At 41.4% G+C, this 8327-nt stretch overlaps 2 pseudogenes; both read right to left on the bottom strand.

Moving 5' to 3' along the window:
* Positions 1–2566: 2566 nt before the first annotated feature.
* Positions 2567–4149, bottom strand: LOC139348110 (alpha-1-antitrypsin homolog; annotated as a pseudogene).
* A 2608-nt stretch (positions 4150–6757) lies between these two features.
* LOC139348109 (uncharacterized) lies at positions 6758–8281 on the bottom strand (annotated as a pseudogene).
* Positions 8282–8327: the final 46 nt, after the last annotated feature.

Here is an 8327-nt window from a genome sequence, read left to right as displayed (position 1 = left end):
AGAAATGATGTTGAGTTTGTGATGTTTTCCAGGGTGGAGGGGGGAGCGGGGCACACTACAGTGCAGACTGAACTTTGCCTACATAATTGAATTCCAAGAGATACTTTGCAATAAAAAATGTACATTTAGAAGTTGCATTTACAGTATTTCTCATGCAGCTCCAAACTAGAGAACATTTTCAAAAAATGCAAAGGCCACTACTTAACACACAGCACTGAGGACTCTACACCTGTGTAAATACACACAAGCCATCATAACAATATTATTAACCACTAAATATTGTAGCGTCCTGGGAAGCAGTTGCGTAGGAAAGCCTCCCAGCAGGCTCCAGGGCTTTTGTGTTCTACTATGTTCCTGCTGTTTCCACACTATCTGCTTTATGCATTACCTGCAATTGGGTTAAACTGTGAGCGACTTTGTGTGCATGATTAGTGCAGATCATTTTATTGATGGTTTAGTGTTGTCATAAATGGGAGAATATTGATGGTTCTGTTGCACTGCTGACTTGATGCTTGTTGCTATTATCATGCTGCTAAAGGTAAAATCTGCTCTCTACTGTTTGTTTTTTTTAACATAGAATAACAAGTGATTATTCAAGTCAGTTTACAACAAGACTGAACTGACACATAAACCAAAAACTTTGGTCTGCTCAATGTACAGTAATAATAAGACAGTAACCTTGATGATATACTGTAGAATGAATGTCATACATGGTATTTGAGCTATGTAAGGTATTTGAGGACATTATGTTCTCTTGTAGACTTAGTGGTTTCTGTTTGTTTCTGGTCAAACATCACAAGACACCAGTCCTGTTGCTCAGTCCTCCAAGGGGAAGGACTTCACCAGTAGTTGTACATGTATCAGCCCATTTGCTAGAGATTACATACAGTATACATAACAGTACAGAGACCTGTTTCACAAATGTTGTCTTTAAGACATTGATTTATTTTATTTTTTTTGGTTTGTTTTTGATTTGTTACAATCCAGATCACTATTTGTTTCCACTGATTTCTGTTGGCAAACTCATAAAATTAGCCTCAGCTGTTATGTATCATGGTGTCATCAAGTCCCCAGTATCACAGTATAATAATTATTACCTCATTTTTATAAGGTAATGGATACTTTTCAAATCATTGTGCAATTCAGCTGCATTGCCAAGCCAAGACAATGCAACTGTGGTAGTTGCTTTTTTTTTTCTTTTTTTTTTTACTTGACATGAAAACTTGCCAGTTTATTATACTGGTACAGTCCTTTAATGTTCCCTTTCTATGGGCCATACATACTTTATGTACGCAACCATGAACCACGACCACGCAAGCCAGTGCAGCTTCTAACAGACTTCAATGCTGCTCAGTCCTCAACAGTCCCCGCTTATTGTATGCGAAGCAGACTAGACAGATTGGAGTGTTTCCACACTTCCAAAGAACTGGCCACTCAGCTTTCTGATTCAGACATTTCTTATTCGTGTCCTTCACAGAAGTCACTGTGTGGGGCTGACAGGGGAGACAAAGTGTATGTGTACTGATTGTGTAAATGCTCCTGCAGCAACTCCTCTGTTGACAGGTCAAAGGGCGAGGAGTCATGGGAGGCTGATGGCCATCAGGTTCTCTCAGGTTCTCTCTGTTGTATCACTGGCTGAATAACTTAACTGTTAAGCAGCCACCAGATGATATTGAGTGTTTTCATCCAGCTGATTGACTGGAATGTAGACATAGCACCAGTCAAGTAACACTGATAGGGAAAGATGAGATTTGAGACATCAATAGCCTGCCAAGGGTGATATATGATATATTTAATCACATTTCAGTGTTTACATTTATTTTGGATTTGATGTTTTCTAATTAGGGATCCAACTAAGATTTATTTTCATTGCAGATTCATTTTTTGAATGATCTCTTGGTCTGTAAAATATTAGGAAAAAGTGACAAATGGCCATCACAGTTATGTAGAGCTCAGGGAGGTGTCATAAAATGTCTTGTGTGACCAACAATCCAAAACCCAAAGATATTCAATTTAATGTACAACAAGTAAAAGCAGCTAATTCTTCCAGTTGAGAACCTAAAATGACTGAATGAATCAATCAATTATTGTTATTTCTGTTAAAAAACTGATCGATGAATTGACCAATCGGCTCTCCTTATTTATGTAAGCAGAATGTTCTTTAATGATGCTTTTGTGGAATTACTTCTTTTCTGAGACCATGATCATGATGGGATCCTCATGACAACCCCTGTGATCATCTATTTTCTATGCCGCTTATCCCTTTTGGGGTCGCGGGGGGCCGGAGCCTATCTCAGCTGTCAACGGGCGGGAGACAGGGTACACCCTGGACCGGTCGCCAGCCGAACGCAACATATACAGACATACAACCATTCACACTCACACTCACACCTAGGGGCAATTTTAGAGTCACCAATCAATCTAATGAGCATGTTTTTGGTCTGTTGGAGGAAGCCGGAGTGCCCGGAGAGAACCCACGCATGCACGGGAAGAACATGCAAACTTCACACAGAGGGGTCTGACCCGGGAATCGAACCGGCAACCTTCTTGCTGTGAGGCACCCGCACTACCTGGTGCGCCACCGTGCGCCACCGTGCAGCCCCCCCCATTTTCCAAGTGTGTGCCTTTCAGTGGCTGTGGGTTTGTTGATCTGGTCCATGAAGAGGATTCTCCCAGAGGAGTTCAGGAGGAAAACCAAGAAGGGTCTGTCTATTTTGATGCTTGATGGCAAATTGCGGAATACTACCTGCTTAATGGTGGCGGTTGCTGTCTCTTTTCCCACCTCAGTGACACTCAGCACAGCCTTCTGGGAAATCTGTGGAGGAAGAGGCAGTCAAGAGTCTAGTTTGAAAAATGTAGAAGCTAAAGGGTATTTTTCAGCATTCTCTGGAGGTATATGTCACTATTCTGCAGTTGTTCCTGAACTAGTGCTCATGCGGTGGAGTACACATATTCCCATGTTCATAAGGACTTCAACTCCCGCAACAAACCTAAGAAGAAAGACTTTGAGACTTTGAGCTCGACAGGGTTAGACATACCAGAGAAATCAGTGTTCTCCTCAAAAGCATTCGCTATGCCCACTTCTTTCAGTGTTTCGCCCAGAGAGGCATCAGCAGAGGTGGAGAATTTAGGCAGAATCCCTGGAACATACAGTTGAATTACAGCCTGTCTTATTAAGTTAAAATGCTAATCAAGAACACATTACTTGTTGTTTCAAGTAAATCAGATACATCTAATCCAGTTTACATTTTCTCAAGCATTACTTCACCCACATTATTATATATTATATATCCAGTCAATGAGTCAATTCACTCTACAACACAACACAACACAACACAACACAACACAACACAACACAACACAACACAACACAACACACTTTATCCACAGCCAGATTGGAGGATTCAAAAGTAGCTTCCTCTCCAGTGTCTGATGTAGTCCTTGTTGATGCAGTCCTCCATCTCCATTATTCTTACCTTCATCAGGCAGGACGATCATCGTGGAGGTGTTGCCCTCTGGCAGCATGTTGATGGTGGTGTGGTCGTCAACATCCCATGTATGAGGCGGCGGGAAAATGACGGTAATTTGTCTTTAACTGTCGGTGTTTGTTCTACAGTTATCACACTTCGTGTTTTCATCATTAAAACTGCTTTATTTGACATCTTCTTGCCTCTACAGTAGACATAGCTGATCAGCACCATGGCCAGGGTCCGAGTTCTTCACCATATCTCTTATCTTGGCCTGCGTTTTATTATCAAAGAATGAATTGAACGGCCTAGTCAGTGCCTGACATCCACCAGGAAATGTTCCATAGGATTGAAGCCAGAGCATATAACCACACAATTACCAACATTCATCTGCTCCATGCATGTCAAAAAGATGCTTGTACATTTCATTGATTTAAGGAGCTGTAGCCCAAGCTAGAGATCAGCTGATTGTGGTTTCCTCCTGTAGACAGCACAGACAGAACAGTGGAGATGTTCTCTCCAGCAGCAGATATGGCGTTCAGACTTTTGTAGAGGGCAAAAGCTTGTTGCAGTTAATTTCTCCATCATGGCTGTGTTCTAAGCCGAGACGGTGGTGGTGGCCTGCTTGGGCTGCAGCCAGCAGCAATGCTGCAAGTGCACAACTAGCAAAGATCCCACGCATTTTTACAGCCTGTCCATATGACAGGAAAAACCAGAGGAAGCTGAGCTCGACCATATTTGGTCATGGAAGTATTTGATGAAGAAAAGTCATATTAAAGGCCAAAATGTTGAAACAAAACACACTGATGATCTAATCTTAACAGTTTTACATTGCCATTGTAACACACATGTTTTACAAATTTCATGTCTAAACTTCACTTATTCCAAATGTCAATTACTTCTTAACTTTATGTCCAAGTCCTCAAAATGTTTCTATAACATTCCACATATTTCATCAGATGTCCATGCTTACCATAAGTGTCCTCTTTGCCGCAGTTTGGCAGAAACTTCAGCATTATATTCAGCGGATCAATGACGGTCAGCTGACCAATCTATTAAAAATTAACAAGGAGCAGCCTGTGTTGTCCTGTGCTAAGAGATTTCTGGCACAGCAAGCGGCACTTCACTCAACACAACATGGGCCTACAGTAATCATCACATTACAAAAACAAATGATATTGCAGAGCCTTTGATGGAAATATGAAGCATCTCATTCCAAACAATCATTTCAAATTACTTTAAATCCTTTCTGGAAAAAGAAATGTTAATTTATTTTCAATAAACAGCAATAATTAGTATTGTAAACCATATTGCCACAGGAATGATCTTGACAGTAATATCTGATTTAAAGTTGAATGAATAAAATAACATATATAATGTAAGTTGTTAATGACAAGTCTTTTATGTTGAAACAATTTCTTCTCAATAACACCCAAGCTGGCTCAGCAGTCAGCAGTGTAATACATTATTAGGTGTATATACAAGTCAGCTGGATACAATATATAATGATGTATGTAGACCTTTAGACACCTTACCAGGTTCTGATGACTGATGATAAGAAACTTGTCACGGTGAAAGACTGCAAACAGACTAACTATCTATTTGTGATTGATCTGTCTGTGGCATTGAGCAAACTGTCCACTATTCATCATCTCCCTGACTGGCTTAATATCACTCTGGCATCTCTACAGCGCTTTATGAGGCCATATGAGCTAAAATCCCCAAAATCTACTACAATGTGTAAAAGGTTATATAAGTGACTATGGTTCTCCGAGTGGAGGTGATCATGCTCAGCCATACATGTACATATGCAGTGAAATGCTTTGTTACCCTCCCCAGTAGCATTAAGTCATTAAAAAGGAGCAAATATAAAATAGAAATAGGGGCAAATAAAAAATAAGTAACAGTGACATAATAGTGAAAGACTAGATAGCGTGAGGTCAACATACTGTAAAGATAGAGAACATTACAGGGGAAGTACATTTGCAGACATAAAAGTTATCTATCCATCCATCCATTATCTATACCGCCTATCCCTTTCGGGGTTGCGGGGGGCTGGAGCCTATCCCAGCTACAATGGGCGAGAGGCGGGGTACACCCTGAACCGGTTGCCAGCCGATTGCAGGGCCACATACATGGACAGACAAACATTCACACTCACACCTACGGACAATTTAGAGTCATCAATTAACCTAATGAGCATGTTTTTGGTCTGTGGGAGGAAGCCGGAGTACCCGGAGAGAACCCACGCATGCACGGGAAGAACATGCAAACTTCACACAGAAAGGCCCCGCCTGACCCGGGGATCAAACTGGCAACCTTCTTGCTGTGAGGCACGCGCACTACCTGCTGCGCCACCGTGCAGCCCTAAAAGTTATCTATATAATATAAAAAGTATACAATAAAAACAATGGCAGTAGTGTACTCTACCGTTTAATAAATATGGATCATGCACCCGGAGATGTAAGAGGAGTGCAGTGTACAAGAGTGCTGTCGCTGGTGTTGAAGGGGCATCATGTCGGCTCGAGGCACTGTCCTCAGTAAGGATCCAGGCAGCCCGAGAAGAGAAGCTCAGTTGTCGCCATCTTTGTGTAGAGTATCTTTTTGTGTATACAGTTTATTGATCACACACGGTGTCCATGTCACTTGCAGTCAGATAACAGACTGATTCTCCTCAGTAAATTCAGTCAGCATTATAAACTGTTTGTGCTCACCTTGGATTACTGCAGCTACCTCTGTTCCCTGCTGCAGAGCAGAGCTCAGAGGCTGGATTCATTCATTCATTCATTCACTAAATTACTTCTCATTGTCTGGGATTAGTTTGAGAGGCGAGGTTAGCCAAATAACATTAACACAGTGATATTATTGATATATCAGTCCTTCTTATAATGATACAGAAGAGCTGACTTAAAGTAATGTTAATGTTACATACACATCAGCAGCACTTTATAGTGTTATAGTATCTTAGCTTTACATAACCATTGCCATGTTGTCTGAATGTTTTCATGCCATTCCCTTTACTAGATCATCTATGGTGTTCTTGCCTGTGCTTTCCAGCGCTATATTCTGAATGCAGACCTGCTGGGTTTTGCCCAGCTCATACTCTTTGGAACCCTTTTTCACCAAGTAAACTGCCTTTCATATTCTAATCTCATCTCTGTGTTCTGCTTTTCAGTCCTCACCATTAAATCAGAACTATAATGCTTTAAGAACAAATGAGCTAAAATCTCAAAGCTACTAAAACCTACTGAAATGTAACAAATGTAACATCTGCTCCCCATTGTGTGCCTTTACATGGCTATAGGGTTGTTGATCTTGGCCGTGAAGAGGATGCTCCTGATGGAGTTCACAAAGATGAAGACAAATTAAGTTGTTGAGTTTCATGGTTTCAGGCATATTCCAGGATGCCAGCCTGACAATGGTGATGGCTGTTGCCTCTGTTCCAATCTCATCCACTCTCAGCAGAGCCTGGAGGGACACCTGTGGAGGAACCAGGAGGAGGCAATCAGTGTCTTGTTAGAAACAGAACACATCTAGGAAAACTATAGAGGCTACACAAGTTAGTAAAAGGTCTTTCAACACATTTTATTGACAACCAGTTGTGAGGATTCAAACATTAATTTAATTTATGTTAAGGAGAGGGAGTCTCGCCAGTGCTTGATATAGCCCTCGTTTATGCAGCCTTTCACCTCTTTTACGATGACCACCATAGGGGATTTACCCTGAGGGCAGCATGATGGTGGTGATACAATTTTCGACATCCTGGTAGAAAATGAAGTGATTCCTGTTGTCATCATAAACGTTCACAAGAACAAGTCATTGTGCAAAGTCATCCACATTGAAGCCTGCCTTTGTGTGTGAAAACAATGTAGATGTGTCAGTGCAAATACTTTCTGTTATATGCTTTTAAGATATATTAACATGTTACATTAATATTTAAATCATCACTTCATGCAGTGTCTTGGCCTGTTAAAGTGGGTGAAACTGAAATTTACTTCCCTTGCCTGTGAAACAGACATTGTTGATCAGCACCATGGCCTTTGCAGGATCCAGGGCCTTCACCACATCTTTTAGCCAAAACAAGTTTGATAAGGTTGATGTTGAAGATGTCACCAGAGTTGTAGTGCCTGACATCCTTCAGATGCCAGAGAACTGAAGCCAGGGTGCAGGGGCGCTGAGTTGCCAAGATTCGATTTCTGATTCTCTTGGCTGTGACAAGAAAAAATATGCTTATGCGCTTCATTGTCCACAATCCGGTTTAAAGAAGTGCAGCTCAGGCTGGAGAACAGCTGACTGTCAGTTGTAGTAGAACTACAAAGCAGACCGGCAGACAGCACGGACAAGGCGCCACAGAGTACAAGATGTTCTCTCCAACAGCAGCCCTGGCGTTTAGGCTTTAGACGGCAAAGGCAAAGTCAGTACCAGGAGAGGATAGCATGTGGCAGATCAGCTCTCCCTCTCGGCTGTGTTCAGGCTGGTGGTGGTGTTGGTGGTCTGCCCAGGCTACAGCCAGCAACTGTGCTGAGAGTGCTCGATAGGATACTACGCATCTTTACTGCCCGTCCATACGACAGGAAAAGCCAGAGAAAGTTGTTAGTACATCGTAGCAAATCAAAATAGTCTTCAATAATAAACAACTTTACAATGATTGTAAAAAATAACTGGTGTTTCATTTGATACTGTGTTGTGATAGTATACTTTATCTACTGTGATGAATTAAAATATGAAGCGTATAATGACTAATGGCTCAATACCTTTGAATGTTACTTCTAAACAGCATTACACTTCCATTCTATCACACTTGATCCCCACATGTTGAAAGCTTCTTCATTTCTGAAATTTACATCCAAGTTCTTAATT

Source organism: Chaetodon trifascialis, chromosome 19 (genome assembly GCF_039877785.1).
Source record: "Chaetodon trifascialis isolate fChaTrf1 chromosome 19, fChaTrf1.hap1, whole genome shotgun sequence".
Taxonomy (NCBI): domain Eukaryota; kingdom Metazoa; phylum Chordata; class Actinopteri; order Chaetodontiformes; family Chaetodontidae; genus Chaetodon; species Chaetodon trifascialis.
The sequence above is the reverse complement of the archived record's forward strand: the minus strand, read 5'-3'. Positions and strand labels throughout refer to the sequence as shown.